Raw genomic sequence first — 20,353 nt, 5'->3', positions numbered from 1 at the left:
GTTTGCACAAAAGGTGGTTGGCCCATTGTTAGAGCTCAAGATTTTGGGGAGTTGGCAAGAGTTTAGTTCCTACCAACTATGATTCATACTTTTTATAAATGTGATTTGTCAATTTATGGCTTGGGTGTAGATGTGTGCATTGAGGGAAATCCATGCCCAAATCTATGTGTCACTCATAAGCGTGGATCCAATCCTATCTTGGACACATCATATAATGGTCTTGGTCTTTTGGCACTACCCTATCTATTTAGGGCAATGTGTAACCAATCTAAGTTTATATCCACACCCAACTCATGAGAACACAAAACTCATTCAATGAAAAGTAAAAAGTATGACTGAGACTTGAATCTCTACCAATCCCCTCACATTTTCAAGGCTAAAGTTGGTTTCACAAGAGATTATGGAAGAATGAGAGAAATGGGCATGTTGTTTGTGTGGAAGCATGCAATTAGCTAAAGAAAAATGAAATGCCTTCAAACCTACTAGAAAATGGGGGGTCTCCCTCTCAAAAGAAAAACATTTCCAATTGAAAAGATGAACGTTGCAGGCTCACAGGCTCTGATCCCACCACATAACCTTTGGCTATGACAAAATGAGGCCTACTAGTTTGAAGCAACATTCTTGATGTGGCGAAGGTAATCAATTATGTCTAAATCTAATTGAACTCCTTGAAGAGAGGAGTATTGTTCAAGTCCTCACATGAAATTTCTCTTTTTTTCGTTAGCTTCATGGAGTGTTTGATAATGCCTTGCTCAACAACATCAACTTGCAAATTAGGAGACCGTTTTAATGAGTGAAAACAAAAACTACTTGAAATAGAGCCTTATTTTGTTGAAGTGAGATGAGCCATAACACATGGGATTTGAGATAATTTCAAACTTCTATGGGTAGACCATTGCCTTCCCCGATTAGAAACTCTTTCTAGGTTACTATGTAGGTGTGAAAAGGCCAAATGATGCAATTTAAGAAGTTTAAGAAATCTCCATTGAACTTACAAGACTTTAACTATGAGACAATATGCATTTCAAACTTACATTTGGGGGCATAACCCATCTATTGTCCCTAACTTTTTCTGGCCTTTTGCCTTGTCTATGTGGCTCTAAGATGAATGAGGCACATCAAAGTGGACTATTTAGTTGGGATATTTGGGTCCGTATGTCACAAACTCTAAATTCCCATTAGGATGGATTCCATTGAAGATGCCATTTAGAATTAATTAAAGGGAAATTAAGTAGAAGTGGTCAACCATTGTCACAACCAAAGGCCCTATGAAAAAATTGGCCTCTAATATGTATGCCTTTGGCCATGTTAGACTTCCACAAGTTAATTCTCTAATCCTCTTCTACACACCCTCTCTAAATATGTTGTGTGTATGGTCCAATAAGTGGGGGAATATAATTGCAAAAAGAACTAAACCAAATAGAGTCCTTGAGAGCGGTCCATACATTTCTAGCAAATTTGAGGCCTTGGCAATGTAGAGACAAGAATTTTAGCAAAATCCATAATGTGCACACTTAGATTCTTTGATTTCTTTTTAGTCTTTTAGATAGAAATTTCTTATATGCTTATGAAGAAGGATGGCCCAATCTTCCAAGGGGTATTGGATGCTTTTAGCCACCCACTTGGCTACCATCCTACCATCCAGGACTTCTAAATCAAGTATACCCAACCCTCTTTTTCCTTTAGGTGCTATTTTAGGGACTTTTTTATTTGACTTACCTCCACCCTAAAGAAAATACCTACACTAAGTTTCTAATTCCTTCAAGGCTAACTTGTTCATTAAGATACAAGGTAGATTGATAAATGGAATAAGTATGTGGTAGAGTACAACAACCATTTTTCTAGTAAGATTACCTTGAAACCCTTCCCAAAGTCCAACTTCTTAGTTTAGCTATCATCCATTGTCACGCCTAGTTATGAGAAACCATAAAACCCCTAGTAAGATTACCTTGAAACCCTTCCCAAAGGCCAACTTCTTAGTTTAGCTATCATCCAATTGTCACGCCTAGTTATGAGAAACCATAAAACCCATCAGAATGCCTATAAATCAAAAAACATCCTCGTCTTGAATGATGTAGCAACCCTCATCCACCAACTAGGATTTTCTTCCTTTTCTTTTCACTAGGGGAGGGGGGAAGGGAGAGATGTAGTATTGAGGTATGTAATCCCTCTTTTCTTGCAATTGATAACAATGCCCAAAACAACCTGTAAAAGAAATCATTAGTGAACTACTAGGAAGATTAGAGTGGCTAGTCCATATTGTGCAATGTACCATTGGTGTCATTTTTTTTTATAATGCGCTTTTCTTTTCTCTAAGGTAATAGGTATTTACAGCACCATTTCAAAAAGGGGGGTTCAGCTGGCTACAGCCAAGAAACAAAGAGCTCAAGCCATAGTTCCTAATTTCTTACAGCACGGTTTGAACACCCAATGAGTGGATTTCAAAGTTCTGAGCACTAAAGAAACCTCTGCCTTTAGCTGATCCTCAATCAGGAGCCGATGGGCCTTCTAAGACAGGATTGTACCATTGGTGTCATTTGCGAAAACACTATCATATGCTTTTGAGCATCTGGGAGGGAGATGTCATTGAGGCTACCAAGCTCCACTTCTGTTTGTACCAATTGCCCTAAGGCATCTATAATCATGTTAGAAAAGGAGATACTTGTGAGGTTACCAAGTTCCACTTCTGTTTGTAACAATCACCCTAAAGCATCTAGGAGATAGATGTTGTTGAGGTTATCAAGCTCCACTTCTATTTGTACCAATCTCCCTAAGTCATCTATAACAATGTCAAAGAGGGAGATGCCTTTGAGGTTACCAAGTTCCATGTCTATCTTTACCAATCATCCTAAGGCATCTACAACAATGGCAAAGAGAAGTGTGACAAGCGGGTATCCTTGTCTTGGACTTATCTATGAGAAATTCTTCGAGTGAACTTCCTATCAACTAAGACATTAAATAAGGCATTCCCAAATAAGATCATCATAAACTTAGTAAATCTCTTACTAAATTCTATGTCCTATGAAATCTAAAAAATGAAGTTCCATTCAACCTATCATCAACCTTGTCAAATTTTGTTTGGTAAAAGATAGAGTCTTGCTTAATTTCATGAGCGTATTCCATGCCTCCTCAAAGGGCTATGATGGAGTCTAAGATATAACTTCCCTAAATGAACCCCTTTACTCTCTTCTATTCTAGTTTTCTATGTGGTTAGTGATTCTTTTTTGCTAGAACCTTGCCAATGACGTAATATGCTGATTCCATAGCATAGCAAGAAATCAAATTGGATGAGGATAGTCTCAGAGAGCTTACTCCTCCCTGATTTTGGTAACTCTTGCTAATGTACATGGTAGAGGAAGAGGTGGCACACTGACTGCCGCTAAAGAAGAGCTGGCCCGTAAATTTGTTTGGTTGGCGGGAGACAGCTCGCAAATTGTTGTTAAGCTCTCATACTCAAGTGAAGAAATCAGTATGTGTAGCATCTATGCTCCGCATTTGTCTTTCTCAAGGGCTGCATTGTGATCCAAACTGAAGGCGGTAGCGAATGCTACCCTAGTTCCTCGAGTGGGGTATTGGTATATGACTCTCAGTGGGGATGACAAGTCACATGGCAATGGAACTATGTCGAAGCTAGAGCGTGAGGCTTGGCAAGATATGGAGTGCATACTCAACCCTAGGAACTTTAGCCCTCCTTCTACAAGGCGATGCAACAGATAACTTCGCGTGGCACAATCATCATCATGGTCGTGCTTGGAGGGCAGCCCATCTTGATAGGTGTTATGTCAGCATGCAAGCCTAGTGGGTTGTGAATGGTGCATGTTTCCTACCTTCTCTGTCTGAAACAGCCGCTGACCACAGCCGCATATTGGAAACATGCACCATTCACAACCCCATATTGGAATGCGATCCTTAAGGAAGGATCCTGACCCAGTCTTGTCTCCAACACAGATGATCTATTTCTGCTAACGAACATTTCGCTGCCTCTGTACAAGTATTAACCCCCTTCCCCTCCCCCCGACTGCTGAAGCCTCTAGGCTATCTAAGTCTATCCACATCAAAGGGCTGCGCATTTGGCTGTATATGTTGTAACTATAGCAACAATACATGAAAGGATTTGGAGGTGGTTACGTATTAGTTTGGCCCAGTTGACAAAAAGAGTGGTTAGGTAGCAGTTGACAAAGTAGTTTTTATATCTCTTGCCATCAAATTAACCCACCCCGCGAGGGTCCTCATCACAAAATCAAGCAATTTAATCTCTAGAATTGCAAGAAAGATAAGGATTCCCAAGGTCTCTCCTCTTGGGCTGAGTGGAGAAAGGATTTCCCACTCTTAAGGGTGTCCATATGGAAGGAGAGTGCGTAGAATTAGGAAAGCCACCAGCTCCAACAAGTTGAGTGCCTTTCTTAGGCGCCTTACCATCAACAATCTTTCGGTCCGAGCTAGATTGTTAAGGATAATCAGAAGCCCTCTGTGGTGTGTTTGGTGCAGAAACCAAGAAGAATCCAATATGCGCATCTTCCAGAATTGTCCCCAGTCTCAACCGGTGGAAAGGAAGATTAAGCAATGGTTAAAAGAGGCAAACCTACATAATTTACTCCATGAGAAATTCTCCATTTGGTGACTCTTTTAAGGCCGAATGAAGCTACATTCAAGCTTTGGAATGTGCTTAGAGCACTACCATTAAGCATATCAGTCTAGTAGGAATATGGCCATATTCAGATCCAAAATCCTCTCATCCCTTTGCTGATAGAATCAATCTCCTCAAGCCACTTCCAATCTCTGTATAAGGGAGTGTGGAAAAGTCTATTTGGATTTTTTGACTGTTTGTAAGCTAGCTGGGGCCCTGCCCTTAGACCAGTTGGCCTCATTGCGTTTTCACCTTCCCAGCTTTGTTTGCAGTCATGGGCAAAATCCATAGGATGCAGTATCCTTGCAAGGTATTCAAGCATCTCCAGGTACGATGTGTGGTGCGGCTATTCTCATAGGATTGTTCTCTACTAGACCTTTTTGGGAGAGATCCCACTTCCAATTGCAGCTCAGTCTCACCCCCTCGGTAGCCCACCATTGGTTAGGGCTCCCAAACTGGGCTAATCATTTCCCATGCTAAGAAACTTACAAGCCATTCAGGTAAGATGCCAACCAAGTGGGTGTACCATACGACCAGCTTGTGGGCATAATCGATTCGGGCTAAGATCTTTCCTGATTATCCCTCAGTTCTCATTCGACACGACAGAATCCTTGAAATTTTCAGAGTATACAAAAAGCCCGTGCATCATGGAAACCCTAGGAGAAAAGCACCCCAATGTAGGGGAAGCTTGCGAACTGAAGTCATTTGGGTGGAGTGGCTCCACGCGCATGTGGACTGCATCGATGAGACCAGTGCCGCACTAATTCATGCATACCTATGGTGAATTTGCCACCCTCGCAAAAATTTACTCGACGGTGGCAGACGGAGGGATAACACTATTTTTAGCAGAGATGGGAAAAATAGAGGATTGAACGGAGCGTCTCCCGAGCCGGGAAGAACAGATAAGGACCCAGGGCTCAAAATAACCACAGCGTAATGTAGCGCCAGAGCCATTAAACCAAAGAGCACAAGAGAAAGAGAGCTCTGGCATTGGTAAATGGCGCATCTCTCATGACACACACACAGAGAGGGGAAGGGAAAGAGGGAAAGAGGGAGAGAGAAAGAGGGGGAGAGGGCAAAGAAACTGTGCAACTGTGTGTGATGCTCAGACAGCCAAGGGGTGTCTCTTCAAAGCAGCCAGAGGCTGCCTCAGAAACTCTAGTCCGAATTGCGTCGCTTCATCACTGCATCAACCACTCGATACTCGCTCGCCTTACATTCACCAACATGCACAACCCTCGGCGAACTCCGGAATATTTAAGTTTGTTTTGCCCTAACCCTAAACAGATAGCCATGGCTTTTCCCAAAACCCTAAACCTCATTTCCCAAGAATATAACCAACATGGATTTTAATTTCATCATTTTAAAAGCTCATCTTTATAAAATTGAAAGTTTTTTCTAATTTTTAATACAAAATCATTGCTTTTTTAAACGTGAGTTTTGGAATTGATTAATTGAACTCCATCCCAATGTGTTCACTCAATGATTGAGGCACTCCGGAGGTAAGGCATTGTAGATCTACTCGGTTGTGGATATTGAACCTTGGACCTTCTATTACTCAAATACACTCCCTATCAACGGGTTGCTGCTTGTTGGCATTCATCCACAATTTTTCATGAATGCTTGATTAGAAAAGGTAACTAACTCATACATACAATGAAAAAGATGTATGCTTAAGAAATTTTAGAAGTTGATGTTTTTCAAAATGTGATACATGGATAAATAGGATAGGTGATATCAAAAGGTACAGAATTATGACACTTTCATTTTCAAAGTACTACATATGTCAATGAGCTTTCAACAAATCATTCATCTTTTATATTTTACGCATATTAACAAAAGCTTTGTGAAGTGCCTCCTCCTCACCATGTGTCACATAGGGTTTGTGTGAGGAGAAGCACTGAGAGACAATGCCTTGTGGCGAGTGGAAGAGAGAGTATGAGAGTGACATTGGAGAGAGTACCTTAAACTATGCATGCCCACCTGCCTACCTCAAATTGAGCACCAACTTGTAGCCCTCAAACTAAGCATTTGCTCTATTTGCCCTCAATATAATCAAGGCTATATCATTGAGCTAGTGCAAGCAACAATGAGGAAGAGGAGAATGAGGCTCTTGAGGAAGGTATATGTTGTCTGGCAATTAGTCGTACAGGAATTCGAGTTGGGTGATTGCATGGAAGGAGTTGTCAAGGCCTAAGAAGTAGTATTGCTAGGATAGCCATAAGATGGGTAGTCGATTGGGCCATTAGGGGGCATCAATGAAGCTATGGCTATAGGTGCCAACCACCAACACCACCGCCACAATGCTTGCCACTAGGCAACACACCAACAATATCATGAAGCTTGCCCCAAATCTCCCTAGGACCACCATTACCCATCTTGCCAAAATGTCACATCATCTCACCACCCATGGTATTTCTAGAAACTAAGTGAAAAAAAAAATTGAAAATTCATAATACTTGAAAATCTAGAGCAATCTAAGCATCCTTGAAACTTATGCATTTTGTTCAAGTAGTTTCTAGATTTCGTAACTGCATTGCACTTATCAAATTAGTTTAAGAGTTTACACCTCGCTAAACCAAAAAAGGGAGTTAGAGTCTACCTAAATTGAGGTTAAAATTTTTCTCCACCAAAATTTACATATGCTTTAGAAAAAGATTAGGATGACATGAAATGTTGTCATTGTTACTAGCATCAACAACTTGCTAGTGTGACTAATGAATGTCAAGCAGAGGGAGAAAGAGGACATTCAAGATTACATGACCCATGTGAGGAGCCTCTTCAAGAGAATCCCTATGGGCGAGAGACCAACCGAAAGAGTGGTGTCCACAGTATTCATTAATGAAATACGAAGTGAAAAGCTCTACAAAGCCTGGCAGTCAACTCGAGCCTGCAGAAAGACGTGCTAGCAAGGATCTTTAAAGAAGCTATTAGAGTGGATGACCAGCTCAAGAAGAGAAGCTCTAGGAGCTCAAATCGAGAAGAGTCTAGTCCTAGGAATTTTGAGAGAGCTTCAACGTCAAGCAAGAGATCAGATCCAAGTGCTCAAGATAAAGGAAAGGGCACTGATTTAGGACAAGAGCTAGCAGAGATGAAGATGGAAATAGCCAAATTGCAGAAGATGATGAGACAACCAATGCGCCCACATATCCAATACATGTATTGTGGTGGAAACCACTGCCATTCGAGTGTCAGAACCCTAGGTCACAATCTTGCACTACGATAGGTTCGGTCATGATGCCATGCATTGTCAATTACCTCGAAGACTCCCATACTCGCAGCCTTACGATCAACCTTACCTTGCGAATAGGCCGCCGAACTTCTTTAGAAGGGGAGTCCCATTGGCCCTCCCAGCACCTAATGACACTAAGCCGGCCATCCCTAGGATGGAGATAAACCCTATGGATATCCTTAGACTACCTGGACCCTATGTAACCTATCTAGCAAGTGACACTCCAGTCCACTATGTCGAGGGGCCGAATGGCGCGACAAGCATTATGTACACCCTTATGTATCGTATGAGGAAGAAGGCAATGCAGCATTTATGGACTACCAACCAATACCAGTGATGGCATTGGGTAGAGGGAGAGGTAGAGGCCTAGGAGGGCAGACACAAGAGCCAATCATGTGTTAGACTTGTGGTCACCTAGGACGCATTTCTTCACACTACCCCGAGAGGGAGCAAGCAAATAGAGACAAGGCTAACCTAAGATGCGCTGAGTGTGGAATCACTCATCTCTTTGTCAATTGCCCTAAATGGAAGCCATCCTCTAGTTCAGCAAATGAGCCATCAGTCCTATTGAGGTTGTTTGGTGTTGAGAGACACCTATCCCATTGCATGTCATGACCCACGCACAAATAAAGCAGGCCAACATATCATTTCTAGGACCTAGCAATCTCGATGCAATCTCAATCGAAAATAAGAATCGGAGACGGAGGAAGAAGAGACCAGACGCTAAGGTCATACTCAAAACCGAAAGTGCCACGACATTACTTTGTTGGAAAGAAAGTCATTGACGTAGAGGTAGAAACGTCAGCTCTAAATACAGCTAAAAGAGAAGTGCTAAGGTCTGGGAGTACCCCAACCCAAAGCACCAACTTGAAGCCATCGAGAAAGTAAAGGAGTGGGTGAAGGAAGCTCAAGAGCACCTAAAAGACGTTGAGTCTATACTAGAATATGAGATCGATGATCTCTCAAGCATAAGCACGCCAATCTCAAGAGCACCTAAAAGACGTTGAGTCTATACTAGAATATGAGATCGATGATCTCTCAAGCATAAGCACGCCAATCTCACCCCCATGACCAAAATCAAGGGGTGTGACTATACCACAAGTAGTGGCGCTTAAACAAAGTCTAAATGCTACAAGCCAACAAATTAGTTAAGACCATTGGCCAAGAACTGCGGAGTTAGGAGAGAGGCAAGAAGCTAGCAACATCCTTAATACATTGGTGACCACCCCTGTGACTCTAAGCTTAGGAGACCTACTTAGGCAGCATCCAATGCTATGGCAAGAACTGAAACAGTGGGTCGAAGAATCAAATGAGCAGGCTGCCAGCAGACTTGCACGAGCATGATGCAGAAACACAAATACCGAGCCTGACGCTGCACTTCGTGCCTAAGTCCTTGCACATCAATGCTTTATGGAAAGGCACAGATATACATGCATTCCTATTGGTCTTAGCTCTTGTAGATGTCACAAGAAAGGGAATCGTAGACACAGGGGTAGGAGTTAGTGTGCTAAGCCATCTAGTACTCCAAACACAGGGTAACCCACTGGTCGAGAATACTAGGTTCAATGTCACACTGGCTAATAGAATGAAGGTGAAACCATTCAATGTGTTAAAAAATTGGCCAGTGAAGATTGCAGGAGTCCAATTCTCTCTTGAGTTTATAGTCATGAAGGGAGTGGACTACGACATCTTGCTAGGACAATCCTGGATGCGTAATGCGAGAGTCATAGAAAACTCGGGCAACGATCTCATCTTCCTAGGCAATCGAACGGAGGCTCTAAGAGTAGAGATGGACACCTAGAAGACTACGTCAGTTGACCTAGATGCCATCTCCACCATGCTGAAGGGTGATGGCAGCCAAATTAGGAAATCCTATGGGCCCTTAACCAAGTATATCTCGTGTCCTTAGGACGAGCGAGACTGGATGCATGTTCTTGCTACCATCGATTTGCTGTGCTTGGACAATGAGAAGTACGAATAAGTCATCAAGACAACTGGTAAGCCCAACAACACACCTCAATACCAGTCTGCATGATGGTTGGAAGCCTACGCAGAAGACCTAACCTTGTCACATTCCAAGTCTCAAACAATAGACAAGAGCTCCTTGAGATCCTAGGATATCTGGCTGACAAGTTGGCTAGCAATCTAGCAATGAATCTCAAGCCACTCCAAGATCTCTTGGATGAGCCTAAGTGGCAATGGTCTAAGGTGCAGGATTTAAACTTGATGTACAATTGGGCCTTAGTCCTCGACCAATGAGAAGAGACGTATGAGGACTTGGGAGATGATGAGTAGTCGGACAAAGATAGCTTCGACGATGAATATGAAGACTGTTGTTCCTTCAGTGATGAGAGTGAAGGGAAAATAGACACTATAGAATACGACACTGAGGGACATGTAATCCAACAAATACGAGCTGACTCTAGACCACACAAGCAAAACGCCTTTAGGATAGAGAGAGGAGTCATGTGCATGGATTACGATTGAACCTGGTTGGAGCACATAGTGCAATTATCTATGAGCAATTAGGCCTAGCCCAACCAAGTGTCGCACCACTGCTGAGAACAGACTCACCTTCTGAGCTATGCCACTAGAAGAGATTCCCTCTTCTAGCAAAGACAAATAGTTTGATTCTGAGTTGGAAGTCAACTCAAATAGTAATCCTAAGATACCTCGACCTTTCAAAACTATATGCACCAAGGGGGACCCACCCATCCATCTAAGGCGTCGACGGTTAATGGAGGAATGATGAAAGCTGCCTAAGGATACACAAGCAGAAGAGCAGCGAAAATCGTAATATCTACCAAAGCGATTCACAAAATTTAAAAAATGAGATAGGATAGTGATCTTGCTCGGAGCCAAACAATAGGGGCAAGCAAGCGAATCAATAGAAGAACCTACCAAGGTCAAGGAGGTCAATTTAGCCAGGGAAGGGGAGACACCCTGACCTATCTTTATAGCCGATGACTTGACTAAGGAAGAGGAAGCAAGTCTCATTGTAGTATATAAATGTCTTTGTTTGGTCCCTAGAAGAGCTCAAAGGGATAGACCTAAGTGTAGTAACTCACAACATACCCATGACACCTAACACAACGCCTGTCAAGCAGCAATTCCATATCCCATGAATCCAAAGCATGCCCATGCCATCAAGGAAGAAATTGACAAGCTAATGAGAGTATGATTCATCTACGAAATTGAGCACACGGACTCGGTTTTGTCCATAGTCATCATATTGAAGAAGGATGGAAAGATTACAGTGTGCGACAATTACAAGAAGGTAAACGCTGCTACGCAGAGAGATAACTATCCATTGCCGTACATCGAGCACATGCTCGAGAGAGTGGCATGCAAAGAGGCCTACAATTTTCTGTACAGCTTCTCTAGATACAATCAAGTGCAAGTGCATCCTAATGATAGGCATAAGACCGCATTCATCACTGAGTGGGGCATATTTGCCTACATAGTCATGCCTTTTGGATTGACTAACGCACCAGCTACCTTTCAACAACTTATGTGCACTATATTCAAAGATATGCTTAGAAAGGAGTTAGAGGTCTTTGTAGATGACTTGTATGTTCACTCTACCTAGAAGAAACACTTAGACAAAGGTCTTTGAATGGTGTTGACTATATCGTCTCTCATTGAACCCCTTGAAATGCCAGTTTTGGGTAAAGCACGGATGCATCTTAGGGTATGTAGTGTTGAAGAATGGCATTGCCACGGACTTCTCGAAGGTCATGGTCATTGTTGATCTTCCACCCCGACTGATAACAAGGGCATTCAGTGCTTCTTAGGCCATATAGGGTATTATCAGTGGTTTGTGTTGAACTATGCATTGATTGCTAGACCTCTATACAAGCTGTTGATCATATTCAAATGGACCGAGGAATACCAACGCGCATATGAGGAACTGAAAAAGGCTCTGCACTGCACCAATTCTTTGCCCAGATCAGATACTCACGTTCCATGTACACATTGACGCTTCAAAATTCGTCGTAGGAGCTGTGTTGTGCCAGCCTGGTGAACACAACCTAGATTACCCAGTGAGCTTGCTAGCAGATAACTCACTGAGACCCAAATGAATTACTCAACAACTGAGAGAGAGGGTTTGGTAATGGTATTTGATGTAAAGAAATATCGGCATTATCTTTTGGCTATGCCTTTTACCTTCTTTGTTGACCATCAAGCCTTGTTATATCTTGTTAATAAACCTTGTGCTACAGGACGCATCGCTCGATGGCTACTTCTACTTTTAGAATTTGACTTCTTTGTGGTGGTACGTAAAGGGAAGCAACACTACATGACTGACTATATGTCTCACATCCCCATAGGAGAAGCTGGTGGACAAGGCATTGTAGACAAACTACCATACACGCATCTATTCAGCTTATCCAACGGAAGAGATTTGTTTAGAGCCAACATGACGTCGTATTGGGTAGATGACATAGTCTAAGTGCTTAAGCACGGACAATCTGAACGACCAATAGAAAAGGCCCGACTTAGGTGACTCATCCTGAAGATCCAACCCTATCAGTTGATAACATGCCAACTCTATAGGTTGGGGAAAGACGGGTTGCTACGTAGATGCATGTGTGAGCATAAAATGCATGACATACTCACAGAGGCACACGGTGAAATCGTAGGAGAACACTTCAGTGGAGACATGACAGCCCACAAGGTGCTGTAGTCCCAACTGTGATGCCCCACTCTTTTTCGAGATGTAGCATGATTTGTAAAGCACTGTGATGAGTGCCAACGGACTAAGGTCCCTATTCGTTAAGGATCACATGGAGCTAACCCCAGTCATTGCACCACAACCCTTTGAGACATGAGGGATTGACTTCATCGAACCCATTAGTCCCACAATACAGTGTTCACAAGCTAAGTACATCATTGTTGCCATCGATTATCTAACGAAATGGGCAGAAATACGAGCTACGAGAAAAAATTATGCTAGGACCACTACCAAGTTCTTATGGAAGCAAGTGATCTCACGATTCGGCTGCCCCATTGAACTTGTTAGTGACCAAGGCACACACTTCACCAACGAGGTAATAGCTCATCTCCTATCCACCTTCCTAATCATCCATTGGAAATATTCACCTTATTACCCTCAAGCAAACGGCCAAGTTGAATCCATAAATAAAATCTTAGTGAACATCCTGACCAAGGTAGTCTGCTCCGCATAGTGACTAGGATAACAAGTTGATGGCGGCCTTGTGGGCCTACCGCATGGCTTATAAAATGGCTATGGGTCAGACTCCCTTTAGGTTGACCTATGGATCTAAAGGCAAATTTACCCTTAGAGTTCTTCATTCGTAGCTTGAGGATAGCCCTTTGAGAAAGATGGGATGGGAAGGAGGCATGGACGGAACGCCTAGTTGAGCTCAAACACTTATCGAAAACTCGGCTTCTAGCCACCCATGTGCTAATATGTGAGAAGGCAAGATGCAAAAGCTGGTTTGACAGGCATGTCAAGTAGTAAGACTTTGAAGAGGGTGACTTAGTACTGCTGTACTCAGTCAAGGAACATAAACAAAAAATGAAGTTTAGAGGACCTTCCAGAGTTTGGGCCATCAGCCAAACTGGCAACGTAGAACTCGAAATCCTAGAAAGTGAGGGCATATGCTTCTTCAATGGCAGCCACATAAAGAAGTACTACCCTCCTATGCACCCACTGCATGAGCCTCCAATGCTAGAGTCCCATGTCAATGTATGAGTAGCCACTATCACTGAGATGGATGATGAGGATGAGGAAGCTATAGAACCAGTTTACCTAAGCATATTGGTCACTGCCAAGCACACATGCACCTTCAATGCATTGATCAATGAGGGAGCTAACTTTAATGTCTTAACTCATGGTCATTGGACCCAAATTGGCAAATCGCAGTTATGGCCCACTAAGGCTAAACTCAGTCCGTATGGGGAAACTGATCATATGCACTCTTGGAAAAGTGCAAGGCTGCAGTTTCTATTGAGTCTGAAAGCATGTCGATGATCTTCTATGTGTTGCCCAACACTAAAGATGCAAGCATGGATTCATTGTTAGGACGAATGACTACAAGTCGTAGCATATCCACCTAGCCATGGGCAACGTCCGCATAGTTACAACTTTCAACAAGGGCTATGTGACTCCTTCCAAGTTCGCAAAGCCACTGGTAGAGAAACCTACCACCAAGTCTAAGGAGGGGATAGTGCTTCGTCACAACCTACCAAACCTCAAGACCAGCAAATCATTGAAGTCAAAGCTAAGGCCCATGAGCCAAAGTGGAGCCAAAGCTTCAATGGATGCCTAAACTGAAAGGACCGCCACCTAAGAGTAGGCACCCATAACCCCGCAAGGCTAAGAACCCCACTTCGTGCCCTAGGAGGCCAAGACACAACTATAGACATTGATGTACAATCAAGCCGTGATGGGTCCCCAAGACCCCATTCCAGCGCAAGGATATTATGAGGGTAATGCATGGATATGGATTCCTAAGGCCAAAAAGGCCAAAGGAACTAATCAAATGTCGCCCTCAAGCTTGACCACACAAGGCCACATGACACATCCAAGACCAAGGCCATAAAAGCCTCTAGATTCAAAGCCTTCAAAATCACGAACACACAAAGCAGTGAAGACTGAGTGAGTCTATCAACCCCAACCATAGCCTACTACTCACATACAAGCCATGACTAGTCCTACAGCTCATGGAACATCACCCGAATGTCACAGTGCACGGTCAGCAGCCACATCCCAGCAGCCTACTATACAAAAAGGCTCAACCACAAGCTCAGGAACAACCAAAGCAGCCACCATTAGCTGCTAAACTCTCTAGTTCTATCAAACCCCAATCCCCCACTGGCCTTAGACCCTCTTATGAGCGACGATCAATTCTGACTGTAGCCCTGGACTTAGCGGAGAACACAGAGGATGACTTGGTTGCATGTCTTAGATGCTTAGATGCCACCTTCATGTCGCTTGCTAATAGCTATGACCACTTAGACTTGGGACTCTTGGACAAGCCTATAGCAATGGAAGTACGAACACTCCCTTGTTCTTAGAAAGAATCGAAATTTGTGTTTGTCAAGGCTTCCCAGGCAGCTAAGGAACTGATTGCCATCAACGCTTCTCGCGAACAAGCATAGAAACAATGCCTCATCACCTCATATGACAAGTGCACAGCTTATGCCAATGACCAAGAGATAGAAGACTTGAAACAACTTGCTAATAGTGACTCCCCTTTCTTGAGGAAATGGTACGGTCTTCGCCTTCAATGGGAGCTCAAAGGATGTCAGATCATGACAAATGTAGAGCAACGACGCACAATCAAAACATTGGAGTATGACTCAACTTATGTCGCTCCAATCTCCTATAGGGTATTGACGACCATTCATGACTGATCCATGGAAAAACACATTTCGGGACACCCCTACTTAGATCGCATTCTCACCAAGGAGGAACTACACATTGCTAGTCGCGTAGACTCCGGTGACTTCTTGCTCGATGTCCTTACTTACATCACCCATGTAGGCATCCGACCTTTCGACATGGACTGATACACTCGTATGGAATATAATCCAAACTTCTATGCTTGGCTCATGCGAAAGAAAAACACTATGCTCATGCGTTGAACTCCCTCTACTCTCTAACCTTCAATCCTAGGAAGGATTCTTCTTAATTCCAAGGAGGAGGGGGTAAGGGGGTAAGGTGAATCAAAATCAAATCAAACACATAAGGAAACAAGAAAAGGAAAAACATACCTTAAAAGCCTCAATCCACACCTAAGAACAAAAAAATAAGGAAAACATTAACTCATGATTGAGGAAAATGTCACAAAATTTTGAAATAAAGCTTGAAGGAAAGTCTATTTCTGTACTAAAAATGTTTCAATTCAGCCAGCATGAAGTCTTTTCTTTCAGCAAGTAACTATTTTGGAAAGCACTAATGGTGAACCATGGTTCATGACAGGAGCTAAAGATGTCATAGCAAGACTAAGCCCACGCCTTCCCTTCACAAAAGAGGAAAGAGCGAAGTATGGCCTTTCCCTTGAAAAATGGGCCTACAAAGAGCTCAAATTTAGGAGCATTCACAACATCGAAGAGGTGGTGGTCAAGGAGGAGGCTGCCAAGAGGGTTGTAGAATAGTGCAACCTCGCCAAGTACATCGAAAAGTTTGGCCAAGAGCCACCACACTAAGTGTGTGGAATTCTTAAGGACATACGACCTTGACAGGGAGTGTGGGACGGTAATGTGGGGAGGGGAGAAGGAGCCAAGCAAGTGCAGATTATTCCACTCAGTAAGGCCTTGGTAGAAAAGGCATTGGGATTAGAACCAAAGGTGGAAAAGAGGCGGGGAAGAGAGATGTTTATGCCATGCTGAAGATGAAAAAGGGGAACGTCTTAACAAACGATGGCATAAGCATTCAAGACATCCCCAACTCAAAAGTCAAAATGCAGGCTAAGGTGATCCACTCCCTCTTCTATTAGAGTTTAGAGAGAAAGACGGACAAAAGCACATGTAGTAAGGGAAGTAGACATGCTCCATTCTCAGTTCATTCCATCAACACACACTAAAGTCAACTATGTATCAGACACATACATAAAGCAAGTAACCTAGTACTAACCATGATTAAGTTAGTATGACTCAACCTTATTCAACTAAGGTAGACAACTGTGAGCTTGCATCTCAACACTCCCCCTCAAGCTCAAGTGGGATACTTCACTCCAAGTAGCTCTCTAAAAGTGCACAAACTTATCTTTACCCAATGACTTGGTAAAGATATCTACAACTTGGTCCTATGTCCTCACATGGACCAAATCAATGTCACCTGCAATCACTTTTTCTCTAATAAAGTGATAGTGTACCTCAATGTGCTTAGGCCTAGCATGATAGACAGGATTACTGGCTAGGAGCACACTACTCATGTTGTCACAATAGAGTGTGACAGGCCTAACTTCCTGCATGCCCAAATCATTAAGAAGCTTCATGAGCCATGCTGCCTCACATGCAGCTAATGCATCACCTCTATACTCTGCCTCAATACTAGAGAGAGCAACTGTAGATTGCTTCTTACTGCTCTAGCTAACCACACTACTACCAAGGGAAAATGCATACCCACTAGTAGATCTCCTATCATAGGTGCTTTTTTCCTAGTCAGCATTTGTATATCCATCTGTATATCCTGTAAGCTCCAAGGGTTTATCATGCTCCTAAAATAGACCATAATCTAATGTAGCCTTCACATATCTCAAGATTCTCCTCACTGCATCCAAGTGAGGCTTCATAGGCTTCTGCATGAACTGGCTAATGACTCCAATTGAATAGCTATGATTCGATCTAGTAATGGTAAGGTAAATCAAGCTACCCACCATTTGTCTATACATAGTGACATTCTCAATCTCATGTCTAACATCTGCAAGTAGCTTAACATTTTGCTCCAACAAAGTGCTCAAGGCCTTGCAATCCAACATACCATACTTGATTAACATGTCATGTGCATTCTACTTCTTGAACAACCAAGTACCATGAGGTGTAGAGACAACCTCAATCCCAAGGAAATACTTCAACTCTCCCAAATCTTTGACCTGAAATTCAGCATGTAACATTTCCTTGATCTCTCCAATTCCCGGGACGTCATCACCTGTAATGATCAAGTCATCCACGTAGATGACTAATATCACATAACCAGCCCTTTATCTTCTTTGTAAATAGGCTATGATCAATCTTGCCCATAGTGAAACCAAGTTTCTTATCTTAGCATTCCAAGCTCTAGGTGCTTGCTTCAGCCCATATAATGCTTTCTTCAATCTACACACATGTGTAGGAAAATCTTGATGTACATAGCCCTAGGGCTGATCCATGTATACTTCCTCAACCAAATCACCATTGAGAAAAGCATTCTTCACATCCATCTGATAGATACTCCATCCTCTAGATGCTACCAACCTCACAGTTGCCATTTTAGCAACATGACTGAATGTTTTCTCATAATCAAGACTATATTGTTGTGCATACCCTTTTGCCACAAGTCTTGCCTTGTATCTTTCCAATGTGCCATCTGATTTGCACTTCACTTTGTATACCCATTTGCAACCAATAGACATTTTTCCTTCAGTGAAATCAACCAAATCCGAAGTGTCATTTTCAGCCAATGCTCAATATCCCTCATCCATTGCCTTGCACCAATAATCATCCAAGACAGCTTCAAAAAACTTTGTGGGTTCCTTGAAGCTAGTGACTTTTGCTATATATGCATAGTGCCTCACTGTGTAGCCACTGTATGTAAGCCTATCCACAAGCTTACTGACTCTTTCTAATCTCCTCAACTAAGGTGTAGTATGAGACTCTCCTCTCTCATGAGGTAGTACATGTCTTTGTCTCACACCAAGAGTCACAACTGATTTAACACCAAACTCACTATCCAAGCTGTCATTGCCAAGTGAATTATAACCACAAGTGAGTGGCCCTATAACATCAAGTTTGCCTTTGCATTTATCCACATTTCTCCCCCTCACTGACATGCTCATGTTAGTGGACAAAGATGTTGAAGTTCTCAATCTACCGGTCCAAGGACAAACTGATGAAGTAGCATCTTTAGAAGGCCCAAAAATTCTGCACTTTTATTTGTACCTACATGTACATAAGTGTCATGACAAACATCATCATCATTCATCAAGGTAATCTTCTTCTCATGCCATGATTTCAGCTCATCAAATACCACATCTCTTGACACCAATGACTCATGAGTAGAAGGATTGTAGCATTTGTACACTTTCCTATCTTGTGCATACCCAATAAAGATGGCATTTTCTGCCTTTGGATCAAGCTTTTTCCTCTTTTCATTTGGAGCATGTACATATGCCAAGCATCTAAAGACCTTAAGATGGCTAATGCCCGGCTTTATCCCATAAAGCCTCTCATGAGGAGCCTCATGTATACTTGCTATTGGTGTACAATTCATGACATACATTGCAGTCATTACAACCTCTACCCAATATGCATTTGGTAGGCTTTTCTCGTTCAACATGGCTCTAGCCAATTCCAAGATCACCTTGCTTTTCCTTTTTGCCACACCATTTTGTTGTGGTGTGTACCTACATGTCAATTTTTCCTGTTAATTCCATGAGTTGCCAAGAAGTGATCAAAGTCTTTAGAGACATATTCTCCACCACTATCAGATCTCAAGCATGAGATGTAGCAAGCCAATTCTTTCTCCACATGTCTCTTGAAGTCTTGAAAAGCATCCATGACATCACTCTTGTGCTTCAGCACATACAATCATATGTACCTACTATATCATCTATGAATGACACATAGTAACGTGATCCCCCAAGAGATGCATTATGTGAGGGTCCCCATACATCAGAATATACAAGCAGTAATGGTTTAGTAGTAGTGCTTACATGCCTCATAAATGGAAGCCTTGATTGCTTCCCAAATTGACAAGACTAGCATACATGTCCCAATTCCACATGCTTAAACTTAGGGAGTCCAATTACAACTTGCTTATGCTGCATATTCTTCAGCTTTTGAACATTTATACGACCGATCCTTTTATGCCATATCTCAATGTCCCTTATTGCAGCATTGTCATGTGAGTACATAGCAACATTCAATGCTGAAATTTTTGTATCCAATGTAAACATCCAGCCATTTCTTTTGCCTTTAGCAATGAGTTTGCATCCTTGACCATACTCTTCAATGTAGCATCCATCTCTATTGAATCTAACTTGTAGATTCTATTCAGCTACTTGTCCCACTGAAAGCAAGTTTTTGGTTATGGAGGGTACATGTAACACATCATAGAGACTCTTTTTCATGTCACCATGCATCATCAAGGGAACAATACATGTATGCATAATGCCATGTTGCGTATCATCCCGTGTGCAAACATATCCATGAGCACCTTCTACCAATGTGCCAAACCACTCTCCATGAGGAGTCATGTGGTTAGATGTCCCTCAGTCTATATACCATACATCATCTGCTTTGCCTTGTGTAGGCAACCCTTTCATCACATGTTGCATAGCAAACAACCTGTCATCCTTCTGCATACCACTAGAAGAAGCATAATTACCATGTCGCTTCCCTCTTTCTCTCTAATCATTTTGCTTCTTGTAGCAATCCTTAGCTACATGCCCATATTTGCTACAATAATGGCAATCCTTATTTGCATTTGATTGCTGTCCATGACTCATTCGAGGTTGTTGCCAAGTGCCTTTTCCTCTAGTTGAATAACCCCCTCTTCCATGAGCATTTGAGGCACCTCTATTTGCTTGAGGTTGCCTATTTTGCCATCCAGTAGCTTGTTGTCCTCCACGGGCTACATATGCATTTCCAGCACCTCTTCCTCTAAAGTTTGATCTTTCTCTTCCACCTCTACCCCTTTGATTGGAGTAGAAGATGCTGTCCCTGCTATTTTTAGACCCACTAGAACTTGTATTGAGTCCAAGTTTCACTTCTTCATGCAATAGAAGTGCTACAAGTTCATCAAAGTCAGGCTGCTCCTAATG

At 42.5% G+C, this 20,353-nt stretch overlaps 1 non-coding gene across 1 annotated transcript; it reads right to left on the bottom strand.

The window, feature by feature from the left end:
- Nucleotides 1-5,724: 5,724 nt before the first annotated feature.
- On the bottom strand, nt 5,725-5,821 carry LOC148015233 (small nucleolar RNA Z157/R69/R10). The gene has a single exon (XR_015688528.1). It is a non-coding gene; the product is annotated as a small nucleolar RNA Z157/R69/R10 (small nucleolar RNA).
- Between the last annotated feature and the right edge of the window lie 14,532 nt (nt 5,822-20,353).

This window comes from Lygodium microphyllum, chromosome 24, assembly GCF_053477565.2.
Source record: "Lygodium microphyllum isolate KBCC chromosome 24, Lygodium_microphyllum_v1.1.10, whole genome shotgun sequence".
Classification (NCBI taxonomy): domain Eukaryota; kingdom Viridiplantae; phylum Streptophyta; class Polypodiopsida; order Schizaeales; family Lygodiaceae; genus Lygodium; species Lygodium microphyllum.
Note: the sequence above shows the minus strand (reverse complement) of the source record. Positions and strands in the feature narration are given on the sequence as shown.